At 41.6% G+C, this 20,838-nt stretch overlaps 1 protein-coding gene across 3 annotated transcripts in view; it reads left to right on the top strand.

The window, feature by feature from the left end:
• FAM107B (family with sequence similarity 107 member B) overlaps positions 1 to 20,838 on the top strand; it is a 59,302-nt gene that overhangs the window by 12,546 nt on the left and 25,918 nt on the right. Inside the window, exon 1 of one of the 3 annotated variants that reach the window (XM_069035175.1) lies at positions 5,107 to 5,283. The exons of the other annotated variants lie outside the window; for them this stretch is intronic. The gene's annotated coding sequence lies outside the window, so the exon portion shown is untranslated. Of the gene's footprint in view, positions 1 to 5,106; positions 5,284 to 20,838 lie in introns of those variants that run through there. 3 annotated transcript variants of the gene reach the window in all.

Genomic DNA, 20,838 nt, shown 5'->3' with positions numbered 1-20,838 from the left:
ATCTCCCTGGATGTGGCTTCTCCCTGGAAGCAGTTTAGCTTTGTACCCAGGGAACTCCCTGTGGTGGCTCTGGTTTTGCTAGAGCCATGCTGATTTCATTAAGATGTGGGCATCAGAATGGCATCCTAGCCCTATCTCGTGTGTAAATGCTTTACTACATGGTTGCTACCTCTTTAGAAAGGCTGTTGCGCAAGCAAACCGCTCCGATTTCCTTCAGCATTAACTGGCAGTTTGTGGGTAGCGAGTGGGGAACAGCAGATAATGCTTTTGTCCTTGCTGACTTTCTGACCCATGAACCACATGAAATTGTGTAAAGCTGGAGGCGGGGAAAAAAACCCAGTGTATTTCAGTCCCATTATTTGGTTACAGCTGTAAAGGGTAATGTTCAGTTATCACTTCCTTCTAGAAGCTTTCTGTAACTGCATGAGCTGTTCCTGTAATTCAATGACATGTGCATCACAAAGGCTTGAAAATTGGAATGGGTCGGAAACTCCTGTTATTTCAAATTATGTCGTTGTAAACTGGCTGCAGGCCTTTGGGTTGAAATACTAAGGATTGATTTCAACACACTGCTGGGTTGTATCACAGAGAGATAAGAGTTGATTTTACATGAAGTGGAAACTTAGACATGCTAGTACGGAGCTCAGCCCACGGTGAATATATGTTGGCTGCTCACAGATCATATCAGAAGGCAATTTATTTGTATCGGTGGCCTGTCACATCATGTAGGATCAATCTTTGCTTAAATAGAGAATACTTATTAAGGAAAGCTACTGCAGACGTGAGCTTGCATTCTAGCTGTGATATCTCTGTGGGCCAATAACCACATGTTTTATCTGGTTTTCTTCCCAGTGCAAGAACATGCCTAGTGAGTAACACATGAAAACCAAATATAACAAGGGTTGATGCATTTGGCCAACTTGCAGAGTATAAGGATCTCATTATTTTTTCCTACTTCCTGCCTTTGTTTTTTTATTTGAAATGTATCTATGTAATTTTTCTTTAGCAGCCTAGGCAAGGTTCTTTCCCATTTCATCTGCAAATTAGTCTTTCTATGGGTATGGCTATGTTGAATGATGAATTTGGTTGTTATTTATTTATTTTTGTGGTAGCTTTTTTACTTGGCTCTTGCAGGAAGTAACATAGTTATTTTTTCTTATTTTCTTTTGTTTGCACATCAAGGAAGGCGAGGGTCACATTCTACAGGGGAAGAAAAAAGAAAGATGTCAGAAATTTACCACTTACTACTGTCAATAAAACTTTAATTAACTAAATGCTCTGTCTGGCTTCTTGCCCATGTAATATATAAAAATCAGAGAGATTCTCCTAAGTCATTATTACTGGTTATCAAAAATACTTATGTTTCCATTTACAGTGAAGCCTGAAGAAGAACTGGCTGGCAAGTCTCAATATGCAAAGAAATCTTGGTTATTCAGGTTATGCGTTTCTGTTCATTTGCATGTTTGCACTGTCATACTAAAGAGTCCCCTTTATCAAGCCAATCCGTATTTAAAGTTGCCTTCGTATATGCAAAATATGAGTCCCATAGCAGGATTCCTGTTGATATTCTTGTAAGGTATGCCCAGGGTTTGTAGCATCACTGAATGGTTTGGGCTGGAAGGGACCTTGAGGATTGTCTAGTTGCAACACTCTTACCATGGGCAGGGACACCTCAAGCAGGTTGCTTGATGCCCCATCCAGTCTGGCCTTGAAGACTTCCAGCATTGTCTGGATTTGCTGCAGTATGAAGGATGCCATCTGCAGAACTCCTGGGAGAGGAGAGCTCCTGTTGAGCACAGCCTGTGCCTTGCCTCCTCCTGTACCATTAACCTGGTTTCTCTTGATGCGATGTCTTGCTGCAAGTGCTGTTCACCACTCAGTCAGGCTTTAAACTGTCTGAGCAGGAATTGGGCAGCTGGGCTGCCACTGCAGATGGCGACTCATTTTGCCTTCCCCAGGAGGAATGAACCTCCAAACTTCTGTGAGGTTTTTAGTAATTCCCAACTTTTTCTGCTGGAGCATAGTAACAGCCTGCTCGCCTCTCTAGAAGGGATTGAACCAGTATCAATTCTGCCTGCCAGTGGATGTCCTTTGGCTGCATTTACAGTCATGCATAGCAAGGAGGGAAACAACTCTGACTGCCTTGCTTTACTTTTTGTCCCTGAATCTTCTGGTTTTTGTCTCTAATCTTCAGGTTCAAACAATAAATGGGGTTTAACTGCAGATCCTAACACTGAGCTGATTATGTGCAGATCTGTGGATCAAACGTTAAGCTGTCAGAAGGGAGACTTGCCATGCTGTCCAAGATGAAGTGGTGTCTTGTTAGATCCCCATCAGACAAACCATGTCACCATGTCTTTCCAGAGCCCAGCAGTCCCCTGGGTACCATCCTGTGTGTACCATAGAGGGGAGAATGCAGGGGCAGCATCCGCACCATTGTAAGTGCAGCCCTGGCACCAGGCAGGAGCTGGGGCTCACGTCAGCTGCAGATATGGTGTGACTCTCCCCAAGTCACCCTCTTGTGGGCTGATGCTGTGGGATTGTGGGCCCCTCTTTCCAAAGGGTCACCTGCATTACCTGCTGCAGGAACTGGTGGGAATGTGCTCGTTGCCCTTGTGCAATATAGTTCATCCCTGGCAGACAGGGATGAACTCCAGGCAGCATTGCCCACCACTGAGCCTCCCCACAATGGCTCCTTGATTGCCTATTTCCCATAAATTGCAGATGCTGTCAGAGTCTCCTGGCTCTTTTCTTGGCAGTGTTGTTGCAAGAAAGCATTTTTAGTAGCTGCTTTTCATCATCAAAATGATTATTCTGCTGTGAATCAGAGCTGACTTAAGTGCAGGTGAAGGACAACTCCTTAAGGTGACTCTGCCAGACCCCAAAAGCAGTTGAGCTTTCTGCCCATGAGCTGTCCTGAGCTGCTGTACATCATCTCCATGTCCCAGAGAGGGGTTTGCCACAGCTGATAGCAGCCTCTCCTGACAGCCTGCAAAGGGTGGGGGAAAGGAAGTAGCATCCTGAAATCCCGCTCCCTACAAATGGAGAGCCCTGGTAACCATGATTACCTGTTGAGAGCCAGGACATCCCAAGGCTGCTCCTTGAGGCATAGGAAAACTCATCATTTTCTTCCAGCCCATTATTTTCATTCCCTGGTTCACAATTCACATAAATTTCCTTTTAAGTGGTGTTTACGTTTACAGCTTTAAAATGTGGGAAAGGCTCTGTCACATGGCAGGCTGTAATACAGTGCAAGTAACTATTTCAGAGCTGGCCTTGCATTGTCTCTTGCCCTCTCATCTGTCATCAGCTCCCTCCTGTGTTTTGTGAAGTTTTTGCTTCACTCCTGACAGTGGCACAGCAAAATGTGGCCTCATACAGAGCTCAAATTACTGTTGAACCAGTTCAGATCTGTTTAATGGAAACCTTCCTTCTCCAAACCCTTTGGCACTCCTTCTACTTAAGTCATAAAACTTCTTTTGTTTGAACTTTGTGAAAACAAACCCCAAAACCTTTCTGTGCTAGTTACAAAACACTTTGATTCCTTTCCCTGGTTTTGTTTCACATTATTTACTGAACTCCTGCTGGAGTAGTGTCTTGGGGTAAAAAGACACTGCTTCTTAGCCGAACAATTTAAATTTTTCATCAAAGGAGATGTATAACCAAACTCTTTGGGAAATGAGTTAGCTCCAGCTCTAAGAAGGAAGTGTGGATCATTTCAAAACCCAGGAGAATTCGGACACGATATGGTAGGTACGCATGCAATGGTACTTCATCAGCTGTGGACATAAAGGAAAACTTCTGACTGGTTCTGGCAAAAGCTGCCATAAATGTGTGGCTTCGGGGGTATGTGTGTGCATCTGAGCTCATGAGACAAGGGTGAATTTTTGCATGTTACGCTGAGTGGTGGTGTGTGAGCATCAACCCATATTTACAAAACTCTGTGGTAAGTGTCTTTTCCATTTGTAAATTCTTTTTCCTGAGGCAGAGATGTGCCAGGATCTATTGTTGACCTTGTTAAGTAAATTCCATCTCTCTTTTTGTGTTCTAGTTTTGCTTTTTGGGTTTCTATGTTATTGGCTAATCTGTTAGTGATGCTTAAATTTAAGAGGATCTCAGTTGCACAGTCATTCATGTGAAGAAAAAAAAATGTATTTACTTCTGAGTTTTTTCTCTGAACTCCTTATGTTGCTCTTGTTTCTTTGAGATGGGTGATACTAAGTTATTATGGCAGGGGGTGGACAGCTTTTTTTAAGTTATCAGTCTTGTATTTATGCAGGAAAACCTCTGCTATCTTCTGCATTCAGAATCTCAGCAAACTCACTATCACTGCAGAATCATTTGGGTGTGGATTTTCTCCACTTGCTGTGTTTGACTTTCACAAGGATCTGTATATGTCTAAAAACATTTAATGAGAATTGGTAAGATATTTTAGCCCTGCAGACCTGTTTCTCTGTAAGCATTCAGCAAACATTATTGAGATCAATGGTTTCCTGTGTTTTATTAGCACAGCAGTTTCAGCTGGTCCTGTAATCTCACATTTCTTTTTATAACTATTTTATAAGGAGAAGGACCCAGTTAAACCAGTTCAGGTTTCTCTGTTGCAGAGCTCTGTTCCTTGCTCTCATTGTAACAAGTCTGTCTTGGCTGTCCAGCTCCTGTGCTTCCCAAGCCTCTGCCGTGTCTCCCTGGCACACCTGAATTTGTGCCAAAAGCTTTGCAGTCACTTAGGCAGCTGTATCTTTTTGACCATCCTTGCCTCCTTGTATCCAGTTGTGTACACAAAAGTGCACAATCCGATGTTTGCTTGGTATTTTTGAGCCAACACAGGCTGAGATTACGAGGTGGTTCCACCTCTCTGTGCAGGACTGCTCTAGGCACTGAAACTTCCGAAGCCAGAGCTGTGGGTCCCTCACATCCTGGGGACAGAGCAGGGCTGGTGCAGGGAAACAGAAAAGAGAGTGCAGTGGTAGAGTGGGTGGCAGCTGCTGCAGGGTGATTAGGACAGCTTATGCTATCTGATATAGGGAGCCAGGTGGTTTCTGTTGTTGCCAGTGAGGATAAAAGGCAGGAAAGAGGGCCTGTCCTATACCTGCGTCCATTGCTCCAGGGCAGGCATCTTGGCTGTAGCAAGAAGAAGAGGAAGACTTTAGCTCTTGGGGCCTTGTGCCTCAAATATTTGTTTTCTGCTTCTTCAGAGCAGAAAAATGCAGGTGAAGAGAGCTTGAAGGCTTTCTTCAGGACCTAAGGCTGAGGTGACTCAGATCCTGCTCTGGGTATCTGGTGAGTGGTTAAGCTGTGCTGCTGTAGTCTGCTCTGCTGCCAAACTGGTGGCTCCGGGAGGTGCATGGGAGCACCCACTACAATTGTGCCTTTGTCTCCATACAGGAATCCTGCCATTATTGTGGTACAGGAGTGAGGTCAGGGGAGGGTTCTTTAGGTTCTCAGTTGTGGGGATAAGACTTAAGTGCTCCTTGTAAATTTAGGATTGGCAAAAACCTGTTGTAGGGTGGAATAGCTTGGTTTGTCCATGTTATGATAACTTCCAAGTATTTTGTTGAATGTATAAATGGGGGTAGGTCAAAACATTAATGTTAACTGGACTAGAAATATATAAAAGTAATGGTGAAAAATCTTATTTGTAATTTAGTTTTAAATAAATGTGTAGTTTAGCCATAATGAAATAATTCAGTCTAGCAGCCTTACTTACCTGCCCCGTTCTAAGCACCTTCAGGATTCCCCCTTTATGACCTGTTGAAATTTACTGGTTAAGAGGTCAGAAGCAGGGTTTTTTTAAGAAACAAGCAAAATGTTTCAGTAATCTTTCAGAGGTACTTTCTTGATTTTTGTTACATTCAAGGAAGTCAGCAACTAGCTATTTCAATTCAATAGATAGTTATTCCAAAGCTGAGAAAGTGTTGAAAAGTCAGGAATGTGATTAAGACAGAAGAAGACAGCTCTAGTAATTCTAAAATCTGGAATCAGGATGAAAAATAATCTATTTGTAACCTTGAGATAGTAATTACTTTAATAAATTTTATCTATAAACAAGATGTCTGTTCCACTTTGTGCCCAGCCTGCTTCAGGGGGTTTTATCTAAGTAAATAAAATCAGTTTCACTTTGATGGTTTTGTGAATCTACTCTGCCTTCACTTACCTCTCTTAATACAACGTCTATAGGAATATCAGTTGAAAGTGTGTTCATTTAGAGCATTAGAACTGAGTCATTTGCCATGTGCTATAAAGGATTTGGGTAAGTGTGTGTTATATGTGACTAATTAGTGGTGCAGTTTATCTGCCTCTTCAGCAAACAAAAGGCTCATGTTACAGCAACCCTTCTGCAGAGAATAGCAATCAAGATTTCTGCTTAAATAATTTTCATTTCTTAGCATCTGCTCACTTCTAGAATACAAATCAACACCAGTGCATTCTCCTCTGATATGTTTTGTTTGAATCCTTTTTAGCTGAAGAGAAAAATGGAGGCATGGCATTATTTTGAGCCTGCATGTGCTTTGCTCTTGATGTAAAACAGTGAAACCCACAGACTGCAAGCTTTCAATACGCAGATGTTGCCCCTGGCTGTGCAAGAAGATATTTAGATGTGCAGATCATGAAGAAAATTTGTGGTCTTTTAAGGAAAGATTACACTGGGTAAAAATGAGTTTGAAAATTGAGGCTTGCTATGATTTCTTTCTTAAATCTAATAGATGCCTGGATAAAGGGAATTACTTATAAGAAGGAAGTCATAAAACTGGTTCGAATTAGATTTCAAAGATGAGGGTTATGTTGGTCATTTAAAGCCTTGGATTTCTCACCACCACCAGAGTCAATAAATAGCAATCTAACGCAAGGTTCTGGCAAAGTACGGTCTGCTATGTAAAGGGCCTTTTCCAAGTTAAAACTGAGTGGCTTGGGATCATATTTACCATCTGTGGCTTGTGCTGGAGTAGCTCACAGGAGGAGATGGCTTGTTCTCACCAGCATGGGGTGCTTGGACATCCCGCTGAATCTGAGCCATTATTTTATTTATGCGTGTTTTGACTTGGCCTTCAACTCCGAGTTGGAGAATGTAGGTCAGCTGCACCAGTGAGGCTCTGGGTTCTGAAAGAAGATTGCCAGTCCTGTCCCACTGCCTCTTTCCAGTACCCTTTGGGCTTCATTAACAGTCTGCTTCCTGGCTCCCTTCGGCACAGAGACTATTAGCCATCTGACACTCATTTGCCCAGGGGCAGCATGTTTGCTCAGTAAATGAAGGAAATGGGTACTGAGCATGTTACATTTTCCCAAAGCTGTTACAATTTCCCTACCACCATCTTTACTGTTAATCTGAATATTTGATACCAACAAAATCACAGTAGACTAAATAGCATTTTCAATTCCAGCTGGATGTGATTGCTTCCAGGATACTGCCAGGAAGTATGTGAAGAGATTTCTATCTGAATACAAAACCTGACCGATGGGAAAGGGAAGAAAAGACTGGTAATGAAATTATGAAGTAAAATATTGGCAAACAACATTGTCTCTCATGGAGACTGGGGAAGGAGGAGAACAATTTATGCAAATAAATAGAGCCCTTTTTTTCACATATTAATTATGGATTAAAATTTGTAGTTTAAGCAGTAGGATTTAATTTCTTAGCTGAATCAGGGTTTTACAGTTAAAGTCTCTGGAATAGACTGCATTTGGGATACTCAAAACATAATTATTAGAAGAATTTAAACCAGAAGTTGGAAGGGGGAGAAGTAGGAAGCAACTCTCTTTAAGGCTCTGACACTAGGACTTGTGTATTCAATGGAGGGTTTTGTTTTGGTTTTGTTGGTTTTTCAGTCAGTAGTACACACACCTTCTCTTTTGAGAGGGTTACGAGGGTTACCAAATGAAAACATTATCATCTGTAGCACCCACCTTCTGTTAAATTGTTTCAATGTCAAAGGGCTTTCACTGAGGATAAGTTTCCTTGTGCTTTCCATGGTCCACATTTCATTTTGGTTCTTGAATTCTTCATAGGGCTTTCTACTATGAAGCCATTTATTGCCTTAGTAAAGAGTGGGGGCTTTTTGCTTAGAAAACATTTGCACAGTGGTGGTGCCTATTAAACATAAAATCCTTCTGAGACATCCACTGGAAAGATATCCATAAATAAAAAATGAACCACTTAAATCAATACTATTACTTTTCATTCTCTGCTTTCCTAATCTTGCCTGTTGCTTTTATTCTCTTTATTAGATTTCCATGATGGTGAAGTTTTCTTTTCAAAAGAGGCAGTGTGGCCCTGTTATTCTCCATTACTTTGTTTCATCTGCAGCTCACACAGTAATGTGATAGGGACGTTGGGAGTTATAATTTCAGAACTGTGCATGTAGGTGGTTTGTCTTTAAAACATAAGTATTTTTTCTCCCCCTTGCTACTACCTGGGGTCTTCTGCCATATCATCTCTTTTACTTTACTGCTTTTTATTATTTCATTTTATGGTATCTTACATAGTCTGTGAACACAAAGTAAATTGATGGCTTCTGAATCAAAGGCTATTGCAGCATTTTCCTGATTAGATGAGGTCTCCTTGCTCTCACTCAAATAAATCTTAAATAATCCAAAGCACTTTAGGTGGAAGTATAGTTTTAATAAAACTTACTGTGTTAAATTCCTGGGATTTTTGTCTTTCTAACAGCAGTCCTTGTCAGGGTTATTAATGTAAAGTTATTAACTTTCAAATGTTCACTGAGGCCAAGTCTCACTCACTTCTCTTCAATTTTCTTTTCGTGTTTTAATAAAATAGCATCGTTATATCTTTGTCACATCTGGACTTGTCTCTTATGTGCAGAGGATAGAGGTGATTTACTGTCTTAATTTCAGAAGTCCCAAATTTTATGCTAAATACAGTGGGCAGTGTTCATTGCAGCTGATAGACCTTTCCCAGAGGGAGGCTGGTTTGGTAATAACAGAGGAATGAGGATGATAACATGAGTCCCTGGGCTGGAGGAATGGGTAGGTGTTAATGCTGGGCAAAGAATAGCAAAGTGAATAATGGCCAGGTAGTGAAAGTAACCCTCCAGCACTGACTTCGATACAGACTAATTTTGTTCCCTTATTCTTTTTGTGATGACAAAACTAGATTCTAATTTAGTGCATTCTCTTTCCCTTTCTTGTTAGGGTGGAGGTGGTCACAGTTGGTGGTGGCAATGAGCCCTCATACTGTACAAAGTCAGAGGAGGCTGTGCTTCATTGCTGCCACACCCAGGCCCATTTAATGAAGTTTGAGAGCATGCAGCAGCAGTGTGTGCTGCATGACAGAGCCTCTTAGGCTTTAAATGCACTTTCTTTCCAGTACCGTGATAGGGTTTTCATGCAGCTTGATGCTGTGTCTAAGGTTACCTCAGCATTTCCATTATAAGCCCCTAATTTCCAGCCATGGTGCTGTGCAGCAGCCTGCTTACAGAGGACTTAGTGGGAAAGGATTTTGTCAAGATTAAAAAAGGGGAAATTTTCAACCCCTTTGAAAGTTATGTAGAGTAAAAAGATTGAAAGGGAAGAAAGCCTCTGTGTGTATGATGAAAATGGTCTTAGATGGACTTTGAGGTGTTTGGAATAAGAGGCACCCACCTTAGTAGGGTGGGAACATGGAGGGGGTTAAAGGTTGAATGGGACAGCACTTTTCATTAGGTCAGGACTGTGAAGTTGTTGGCATTGACCTGGAGCAGTAAACACAAATGTTAGCAGGACTCCTGCAGTGAGCAGGGGCTGGAGTGACTGTGATGCTGTTCTGCTGGAGTTCATCACCCCCATGCCCCGGGAGCTGTTCCAGCCACAGGATCTGCCTGCAGAGCTGTTTCTCTGCATCGCCATTTCCACTAGGTGGGATTGCTGATGACCTCTGGCTCACTTTATTTGGCTTTGATGCTGGAATGGTGTCTTCTGTTTTGTTGGGAATTGTCTCTAGTTTGGAAGGGAAACTCTTGGATCTCTTCTGGTGGTATATTTGTGACTCATAATAAACTTTCCTGACTGTGAACTATGTGCTTGACTAAAATGTAAGAGGAAACTAGTGGGACATCTGTCCTCTTTAAGGGTCAGACTTTCATTTTTACTTTCTTGACTAGAATGTCATGAATTCTAAGTTAATCTGAGTTGAGTGACCTTTTGACTAGGGTAAAGCACTATCTTGCCTTTCTTTTTCTTTTCCCAATTTAAAAAAGGCTTCATGTCCTGGACCTGTGAAATTGTAATTCTATGTGGTGTGTAAGATGGTCATTCTTTGCTCATACACTCAGAACTAAATGCACAATATTTGGAGACAGTTTGTGGTATTAATTCGTGGAAAAGGAAGACTTGAATTAATCAGCTCTTAGTAAATGAAATCTTAATGGTTGTATCGAAGACTTCCAGTGCTGGCCTTGTGGACTGTTGTAGGAATTCAGCAGCATGCAGTAATACTCACTTTGAAAATGAAAGTCTATTAAAAAAGAAGCGCTGTCTTTGCATAACTTCAATTTTAAATCATCTGTATTAATTTTTAATTTCATATTTTATTGTAAATTAAATGAATAGTTGGTTTGGAACTAATAAAGTAAATGATATGTCAGATTTTTAGAGTGAGAAGGGATTTCTGGCATTAATGCTAAACAGGCTTACGTGTTATTCAGCCTCCCAACTTTAGTCTGCCAATCAGACTGTTTTTCACATATTTTCTTAATAGTTTGCACATTTGGGGAATGCTTTTTACAAGAAACACTGTAAAAATATCAACTAGAGGTGATTCATCAAGATCTGTTCTGATTATTAACCAAGGCAGTATGTGGGACTATGTATGTGCAAATGTATCTGTGTGTTCTTGTGTATGTTTTAAACCAGCAGGCCTTACCCACACACAGAATGTAATCACATTGTGTTTTCTTGGCTGCATTTGTGGCCAAGAAATGGATTGTTTATTCTCCTTTGAAGTCCATTTGTGGACTTAAAAGGAAAACAAATAGATGTAAGCAAGATTAACACCTGTGATTATAAGGAATTCTAATACTTTCTGCCAGAGTTAGGGTCATCTTTTTCCAATGATGCAAAATTCATGAGTCTTCTGTTACAGTCTAAGTAGGCAGGATTTGAAATTACTGCACATCTAGAAGTGTAAGAGTTGGTTAAATGCAGAATGGCTTATTTTACAAGGCTCACTTGGGACTTACATGGTCCACCTTGAGTTTCCTGTTCTAATTCCTCAAGTAAGTTGATTTCTGATTTGGATTTTTTAATATTTTTTTAAATGTTCACCTTCTTACAAAATACAGAAGCTTGATCTCAGCTCTCCAGAGTGCCATGGAGGTAAGCTGGAAAATGTTACTGGATGAACACCATCCTTCTGCTCCTGACTTTAGCACTGGGCTACTGTGATAACCAGTCAGGTGGGGAGAAACACTTCCAGAAAGGGACACCTTTTGTATATATATTTCCATATTGCTACCAGCTATAACAAGAAAGTGTTATAAATTCAATTTTTGAAGCCATGTTGTGTGTGTGTGTGTGGGTAGGCTTGCAAGGGGAGCCCTCCTGCAAGCTGACTACCAGCACAGGTGCACGTTCCTACATACACAGTGCAAAGCACTGCAGAAAAGCTCTGGAAACATGAAAAAATGCTGTTGTCTAGTGAGAAGTCTCGTGCTGATTTAAACCTGTATTTGATTTGAATTTATTTAAATATCTGTGAGAGCATGTGCTACCAAAGCCACTTTTCTCAAGACCTAATTGCTTTTAAGTCTTGAAGAATTCATCTTGTGCATGCACGTCTGCAATTCTAAACAGCTTTAAGATAAATGTAGATTAATAAAATGTCTTGAGAGTACTTGCCTATACATGCACTTAACCTAAATGGATGAATAACTGATTATATGAATGTTTCATTACAGAGAGACAGAGGAGAGTCTAAAGTTGTTAATTTAAATGAAGAAGGCTGGGACTGACTTTCATATGTGTCCAAACTGTATTCACGTGTCTCCTTGCTAGGAGTCTGCCACTCATTTACAGTCTGATCTCATCCCTCTCCAACAGGAGCAGATGGGGATTCTTGAACTTGACCCAAATTCCTAGAAAGTCTCTGCACTGACATTTTGTAAAGGTGTGAGAGAAAGTGGGAATTTGGATGGCAGAGGGTGCAGTAACAGCAAATGGTACAAGGATGAAGCAGCAGCCCTTTCCTTCACGTCATTCCACACTGTGGCCATGACTGTGAATACAGAATATCTCAGTGTGGCAGAATAAATCCTCCTCTCTTGCCATCTAGGTGACATATGACTTTGCTTGATTGTTATGTTCCCCTCTCCCCCCCCCCCATTTAATTAGCTCAGAATTATCGTTCTTAATGACATCTCCAAATTGGAACATCCTGATACTTTCAGTCTTTCCCTCCTCTCTTGTTCAGATTTATATAGGAATTTTGGCTCTTTTGTGGATATTTTGAGGCCCATGCTGAAGATGGGTCTGAAAGCCACATGCAGCTATTTCCTATTCCTCTCCCCCTAGCATGTGCCTGCCTGCTTCTGTGTGGTCCTGGCATTTCTGCTCTCCTCTGGGTGAAGCTGGGAAGGAGGACTCAAATCCCAGGGGATTTTGGACAAGAACATGACTGGTTCTGCTACCTGTTGTTATCTAATGGAACAAGCAGACATGAGTGTGTGTATTACTGGAAATAAAATAGAGGGGGAAAATTTGAGCTGTTATATTTAGTTATAATAACTTTAACATTTTCCACATGGAAACATGGTTCTGCCTTTTTTCACCAGGCAATTCTCACTTGTAAGTCAGACTGGTAATCCCGTTTGCCCACAGCTTTTCTGATTGAGATCTTGTTTGCTTCTTCAGGGGTTGGAGATTCTGTGAGCAATCTTACAAGTTGATTATTCATAATTTAAAGCAAAACATTTAAGATAACAGTGCATGCTTCTGGTGGAGTAACTTCTAAATACAAAATCCTCTTGCTTCTCTCAAAACATTAAATATTCACACCAGGAAAAGTCTGGAAGCTTTGCTTGAAAATGTGTGACTTCAGCCTCTGTGCCAGCAAGATTTGTGTCAGAATGAAATTGCCATATTGTGTCTGACTGCATTTGTCTCTCTATTTATTAGGTGTCTGCTTGCGTGGTAGGCTTTTCAAAGGTGAGCTGAGCACATCTTTTGTTCATTAGTAGCATTTAATTAGTATTTAATTTAATATTTTAATATGTGGAAAACCTGTGTGTCTGCATGTGTGTAAAATTGCACACTCAGCTGAATTACTGCTTTGCAAATCATTTTCGGTTTGTGAACTTAAACGTGTTGCCCTTTTTCTTGAAGTTTCAGTTTGTCAGTTATTTGTTCCACTGTTCCAACACAAAAGTCAGATGTTGTTAATTCATATATTTTAAGTCTCTGGGACCGAGTGACAGCGTGTAACAGAAGATTGAAGCAGGAAAAGGAATTACTGCTGGTTAGTGATTAGATGGCTGCTGCTTTTCAGTACCTGGCAAGAAAACTGGCAGATGTGTAGGCTGTGAACCCGGTATCTGTTTAATGGAGGCTGTTGGAGTTATTATCTGTCATACCCAGCTCTGACTAGCATGGACTGATCTTGTGTACATCTCTCAGTGTAGGAGTCCTTCGCTGTCTCTCACTGCTTCCTTCCTTCTTTGTCTTTCTCTGTGACAAAATAGCCAGCACTGAGAATGGATCATGTCAGCCACCCTGCTGATACAAACATACTGAGCCATCGTCCTCAGAAATTCTGCAACAGCTTCTAGGCCCCTCTGGCATCAGTCCAGTGCTGTGGTCCCCCCTTCAGGGTGCCCTATAAACCATGTGCAGTTTGTACCCAGCCCAAAGGCGCTCCGGTGCTGCAGGAAGTATGATGCCATTTGGCACTGCTGTGCAGCTGAAAGCCACACCAGAGAAAATGCAAGGAATAGTCCGCCTTTCAAGCTAAATATTCAAGCAGCTGCTTTTGAGCAGTAAGCCTGCCAGTTCTCTGGATGCAATGGATAATAGTATCCTTTTCTGTTCAGTCTCCTTCTGTGCAAGGAACAGACCTCAGCTGACATTTCTCCTCAAGCATTTTACCCCCATTTTCAGGCCTGCACATGTTTGTGGTTTTCTTTTAAACTGTATGATACAGTTCCTATAGTGAATCTTAATTTACTTCTTGTCTGACAAAGGTCCTCTTGTCTGTTTTACAAGAAGCATATGCTGACATCCACTCAATTCTTTTCATCAAGTATTTGGCAGCATAATTATATATGAAGAGTTGTTCAGACCATTTACCTGCTGAAAGATCTGGCCTACAGATTTTTCCCTGGGTTTTGATTTACTCAACACTTGGAAGATAATACAAATATGGGTGAGGCATAAGAATCAGTATTCTAAATCTGCAGTTTTTTATTTCACTCTTAACTATTGGGTCTATATTTAGTTTACTTTATGAAAATAAAAAACTATAACCTGCACTTGCTAATGCACAGATTGTTTAATGAATTTAGAAAGGCATAAAAAATTTCATGTGTTAAATGAAACTTCAGGTTTTTGGTGACTGTGAGGTTAATTGCTCTCTACTGAAAGCTTTCTGTCCCTCTTGAAGGGACGGGGCCTTAAAGGATCTCTGGAATAAAGGAGACTCCTTGGATCCTTGTCTTGTTGCTTTCTTCAACGGTAAGTTGGGACCTAATAAGAAATCACCTGGTATTTTCTTAACCTCTCATGGAGCATAGGTTTTAGTAGCAGCTGATGAGTTGTTAGACTTTCCTAACTCAGCCCTGGAAATCTCAGGGACAGCTGGCCATGGGCATTTTATTCAAGATTCAGGTAATGTGGCAGAGAGCAGTTGTGCAGTTCTTGTACCCCCACTCCTGCCTATGCTATATGGGATTCAGCTTAAATGGGTTTGTTTGCAAAAGTCCTGGATTCCACATGGTGTCACTTGCTTTTCCTGAGCCAGTTCTGCAGTAGGCATCGCTGTCTGTCTGGTTACCTCATGAGGGAACAACATTCGTGCCATCTTTCACAGTGAATGCACCCAGAGAGTTTCTCTGATCAGTGACCTGTTTTACTGTCTGAGCTCTGCACATCTGTGAGACTCGGCTTTTTTCTCTCCCCATTAGCACAGATGCAGAACAGGCTGATGTTTTTATGAAATGGACGTGACATCTGTGTAGGTGGTTGTGAGCTGAGACTGAATCACAGAGTCTTTGGTGCTCTGTGCCCATCTTTGCTGTAGTCACAGTCTGTATTTCACAGCACATGGATCAGCAACAGGCAGCAATGGGAATGGTACTGGGGCGGCCTTCTGACTTCTGACAGGGTCAGCCAACACACTTTGTATGTGATACAGCCACTTCTAGAGATACAGAGGTGGAAGAGCTCAGTGTTATGCCAGCTTCTACATCCTTTTTTTACCCCTGCATTTGAACTTTTTAAGGAATAAGTGCCTGATGCACCAAATAAACCCAATAGATAGGGATGAGCTCTCAAATGAAATTAAAGGCAAGGTTTCTGTAACCCATTTAAGGAGACATTGCTGTTTCCCCTTTCCATCATCTGGGATAGAGCTGGCTGTTGCAGCAACTGGATGCTCCTTGTACATGGGGAGCAGTTGTTTTTACAGCAGCTGCCAAAGTGAGACCAGTTGGGTCTTTGGGAGGGCATGAACTGGTGCAGGACACCTCCAGCTTAACTGGGACAACTGTGCTTGTCACCTTTCCAGAAACAAGGGGAAGCATGTTGGGGGAGAATGGGAAAGCCCTCTGTATGGGCAGCTGTGAGAGAATTTGAGCTCTGGGATGGAAATCTGCCAGTGCAGCTCCTGACCACAGTGGGTACAGTCTAACATGGGTCACGGGAGATACCCTGCCTGTCACTTGTACAGAAAGTGACAGAGCCACTACAGATGCTTCCTGTTCAGCACTTTTGTCTTTTCTTGGTAAATATGCAACTCACTCGGGTTTTTTAATGCTAACATCCAAATTGTTTAATTTAGTGATTCTTTGGTTTCTAAGAAAACGCTTTGCAGGTCTCCGTCTCATTAATGCCTTTATTCAAAGTGGTGATCCAAGCAGAAGACTAGTAATAGAATTTAACACTGTTGCTTTTGATTTGAGAACTGCATGAAGAATGGTGTCAAATTAAAATACTTTGGATTTTGTGTGTTGGTCTTTGTAGCTGGAACCCTTTTTGTGACAAGTGGCATTAATTTTCTACAATTCTGGGAGAAATGGCTATCTAATTGCTACTGGTTGGGAATGTGATATGTGTGTAATGCAAGAGAGATTGATTAGACTCATTAATGACATGAAATGAAAATGTCAGAGTATAAAAATAAGCAAGAGAGTTGTTGCATTTTTTATTACTCTTTTGCCTTGAGTTTTGCATAGTTGAAAAAGGATCATACACACAAAAAGGAATCTTTCCCTGAAAAACAGAACATCTGAGAAGAAAAAAGCCCTCTCAATTACTGCAATAAACTGAGTCCCAGGAGATTGGGGAGTATGATTTGTTTGAATAATTGCATGCAAAAAAATATATATGGGGAAAAAATAGAAGCAATATATATTCTGGTTTAGAATCACAATGAGCAAACTGGGTTGCATCTCTTCATGAGCACAAGATTGTTTCCAGGACTGGCAGAAGCAATGGAAACACTTCCAAACAGATCTGCGTGATTCCATGCCTAGAAGATGTGGAAGGAAATAAATGTTCTTATTTTAGTGCATTATTTTCTTTAAATAAGCTGCTGCAGTGCCTTGTTACAAGAATTGAGGCCTTGCTTTAATAATTTACAACTTTTTTAAGACTAGGATCTGATGTCCAGACCCTTCTCCCTTTACCTGACCACTGAAGTGCCATCAGTAGCTGTTAGTCCTGAATCCTTCTGTGCTGCTGAGAACCATCCAAGTACTATTTTTACAAAATGGCAAATTGAATGGCTTTCCCTGCTAGCCTCCCCTTTCTTCCCTCCACAGACTCTTACCTCTGAATTTGTGGCCCAGGAGGTTTGGGAGGCAGGGGAGCCAGGAGCTCTCTGCTCCGTGCGACTCTGTCCTGAGCCTGTGACTTTCTGGTGGGAAAACAGAGGGAAGGAGAAGTACATACCCCTCTGCCAGTGCAAGGGGATTTTGTGATAAGCTTGTAAAAGCCTGAGGGGGTCAAAACCAGTCTTGATCAGAGCAAGGCAGGAGAGAAGAGCTCTCCCTGGGAACAGAGTGGCCTCTTCTGTATGGCAGTGGGAATACCTGCTGCCTCTCAGTGCCTGTCGTGGAGACAACGGCCTCAATGAGAGCACTGCAGGTTTTCTCATGAGCTCTGTGGTCTCCTCCACGTGTGCTACACATACCTCCTGCAATGGAGTTTAGAAAAAAAATCTGGGGAAACGATTTTTTAATTTCTGCTACATTTGACTCCTGCTCTAAAGAAATTGTTAGTCTGCCTGTTTATATCTTCTGGTGTCCCCGTGTTAGTGAAGGCTCAGCTCTGTGCTCACATTGGAACTTAACCAGCCAGTTTGACATTCTGTATATTCACTAGCATTAAATGTCAACACCTGGGGCTTAAAATCAGATGAACAACTGGGTTTAAATCACATCTTGTTTTGGATTAAGATCAAGAATGAAAAATTTTGGCTCAAAAACTTCTTTGGAAGGAGGAGACATCAAGGGTGTGTAGGTGTGCTACAGCTCACCCTGGGGCAGGGAAGGAGCGAGGGGCCTCTTGAAGTTCCTTACAGCCCGATTTTCCATGTTTCTACAAAAATGTGATTACAGTGGTTGCTGGCTGTGCAAATTGCTGCAGATAAATTGCTTTTGGCAACTTGTGTGTGGTTTTTGGCTCTTTCCATCGTTGTAGTTGATGCACTTTTCCATGGGAGAAGCGTTACAGGTGCATCCATGCGGGTCTGCAGCATCGTGTGCTATGAGCAGAGGCTTCCCAAGGCCATTGCTCTTGCCAGCACTTCTGCGTGTGTGACTTTGTGGGGAGCTGCAATATTAATATTGCCCATATTCCCTCAGGAGTCAGAGGAAGATAAATTGATTTTAGTAGACTGGCTCCAGCTAAGGCCAGCTGAGAGTCTAACCCGATGCTATTTGTAGCTGTATTTTGTCTGATTCTGTAATCTCATTGTAAAAATTTGAAATCTTTAATACATGGGCCTGATTTTCCATGTACACCTAATTTCTAAGCTCCTCAGTTCATGGTACACAACCTGAGCTGCATGTACGTGGCCTTTGTTTAAGACTGCAAATACAGAGGTATTAAACAAATACCAAAATAAACAAACCCCCAAACCAATCAAAAAGCCCCACAATCCCTCCCCACCCCCCAAAAAACACCAAGAAAACAAAAAAAAACCCAAACCAAATAAACAACAAAAATTGAAACATCAACCACAACACAACTACCCCCCACAGAACCAGACAGTAAGAATATCAGGTTGATCACCTGAAAACAGAGTATTCTAAAAGAGTGTCTGACAGTTTCCAGCTATTTGATACTGGGAACTCTCTGTTCCAATTTATTTTTAAACAAGTGCTCTGGGAACACAAATGAAAATGTTTCAAGTATTTCCACAAAGACTTATTTTAGTAGAATTTATTCTAGAAACTCGTTTTTGTTGAAAAACATTACTGGGCCAGATTTATCCCTGGAGTAATTGCCCTTGATTTTTAATAGCATTGCAGGAAGGGTAAATTTGGCTTGTGTTTAATTTATAACACAGGAAATATGTACAGCTACAGAACATCTTTACCCAGGGCATGGTACACAAGGGGAAAACATGCATGGTTCTATCAGTACTTTGTTAATTTAATTGTAACAACAGATGCAGCATTTCATTTATTTGACTGTTGTTACCGAGTTGCTAATCCAACTCTACTCCAGCTCTGGGGCCCGCAATGTAAGAAGAACAGGGACCTGTTGGAATGAACCCAGAGGAGGCCCAGAGGTGGCTGGAGCACCTCTGCTATGGAGACAGCTCAGAGAGTTGGGGTTGTTAACCTGGAGAAGGGAAGGCTCTGGGGACACATTACAGCCCCTTCCTGTACCTAAAGGGTCTACAAGAGAGCTGGAGAGGGACACTGGGCAAGGTGGAATGGCTTTAGACTGAAGGAGGGCAGATTTAGATTAGGTATTAGGAAGAAATTCTTTACTGTGAGGGTGGAGAATTGCTGGAATAGGTTGCCCAGAGAAGTGGTGGCTCTTTCTGTCCCTGAAAATGTTCAGTCAGGCTAAACAGGGTTTTGAGCAACCTAGCCTAGTGGAAGGTGTCTCTGCCCATGGCATGGGTGTTGGAACTAGATGATTTCTTAGGTTCCCTTCTAGTCCAAGCTATTGGATGATAGTCAAAGTGTATGTTTGTTTTCCCCAGCTACAACACTGAGTGAAAAGCCTCAGACCTTCTTGAAATGTTAAGTAGTTTTGCAACTTCCTCTGTCTCTCTCTGCTTCAATAATCTAGTATTTTTGCTGATAGCACTTGGTTTTGAATCTGTGAGATACAAATCTGTCTTCCTTTCTGCTTGTACCAACACCTGTTTCTTCCTGTGTTGGAAGAAAAGTGCCACAAGAGAGACTTTCTTCCTCTTTTCTTCTTTGTTATTTTTTATTCTCTCCTCCCTTTTTAGGTTACAACATGCTCACAGCTTATTTAAAAATGGAGCTCTCTAGGAGGTGCAGTTTAGGCACGATTATGTTCAGTGGCATTTGGTATGTGTTCAAGAAAATGCTTCCATTAAAGGCATTTCTTAAATTGGAAACCAGAGTAGTAAACTAGTGAGCACTATTTGTGTTCGGTGGCCTGGAAATAACAGAAATATTTCTACTGGTATTTCCAGTGGTGCAGTTTAGATTGCCTTCAAACAGAAATTTGTGCCTCTTGCTTAACCAGGATGCACAGAAATGAGATGTTTCCAGCTGTGTTACAGGTAGTGGTGTGTGGCCACATCTGTGGTTGGGGAGAGCGGTAATTCTGCTCCAGGGCTTCCTTTGCTTGTGTGGATGTCCTGGGTCCTGGAGAGGAGCAGCATCTCTCTCACTGTTGGATTGCTTCTGTGCACCAGTACAAGCACCCCCAAAGTGTGTTTATCCCATCCTCATACAAATGTCATCAGTCAGAAGTCATGGAAGGCTTTGAGTTGGAAGAGACCTTTAAAGTTCATCTAGTCCAACCCCCCCGCAATGGGTAGGGACATCTTTCACTCAGTTGTGTTGCTCAAAACTCCATTCAGCCTTGAACACTTCCAGTGATGGGGCATCTGTAGCTTCTATGGACAACCTGTGCCCGTGTCTCACCACCTTCATCATAAAACATTTCTTCCTTGGTGACCCTTCTCTCCAGTCCTCTAAACAGTTTGGCTTCCAGGTGTGAAAGCCCTTTTCTCTCTTTGATTTTCCCAATCTTTGGGACTTTCCACAGTTGCTTAATGTTTTACTCACCTTCCTGCACAGGGAGGAGGGTCTTTTTTCACTCATGTGTAGTGGGTAGGAGGGGGTTGTTCTTCAGTTCAACCTCTCTCATGCTGTAAACCACAGGAGCACATTGCTGTCATTATTTAGATCACCACTTCAGACCGACAATGTTAATGGCACTTGCAGTCATTTTGTTATCTGGATAATTAATCCACAAGGTATTGCACACAATATGGTGAATAATACAGGAAATGATTAAACTGAGTATTTTCCATGGTTTTACATCATACTGTATGTGAAGCTGGAAGTAACTGGCATGCTGGAGATAGTGTAAAAAGCAGCGGCAGGTTGGATTTGTTCAGTATTGATGTAGTTTATGAAATTTCAGCTGCAATATCTAACTCTTGCTTTTGAAGGGACCTTCCCCATTCCTTTT

This window comes from Aphelocoma coerulescens, chromosome 1A (genome assembly GCF_041296385.1).
Source record: "Aphelocoma coerulescens isolate FSJ_1873_10779 chromosome 1A, UR_Acoe_1.0, whole genome shotgun sequence".
Lineage (NCBI taxonomy): Eukaryota > Metazoa > Chordata > Aves > Passeriformes > Corvidae > Aphelocoma > Aphelocoma coerulescens.
This window is presented reverse-complemented; position numbering and strand designations above follow the sequence as displayed.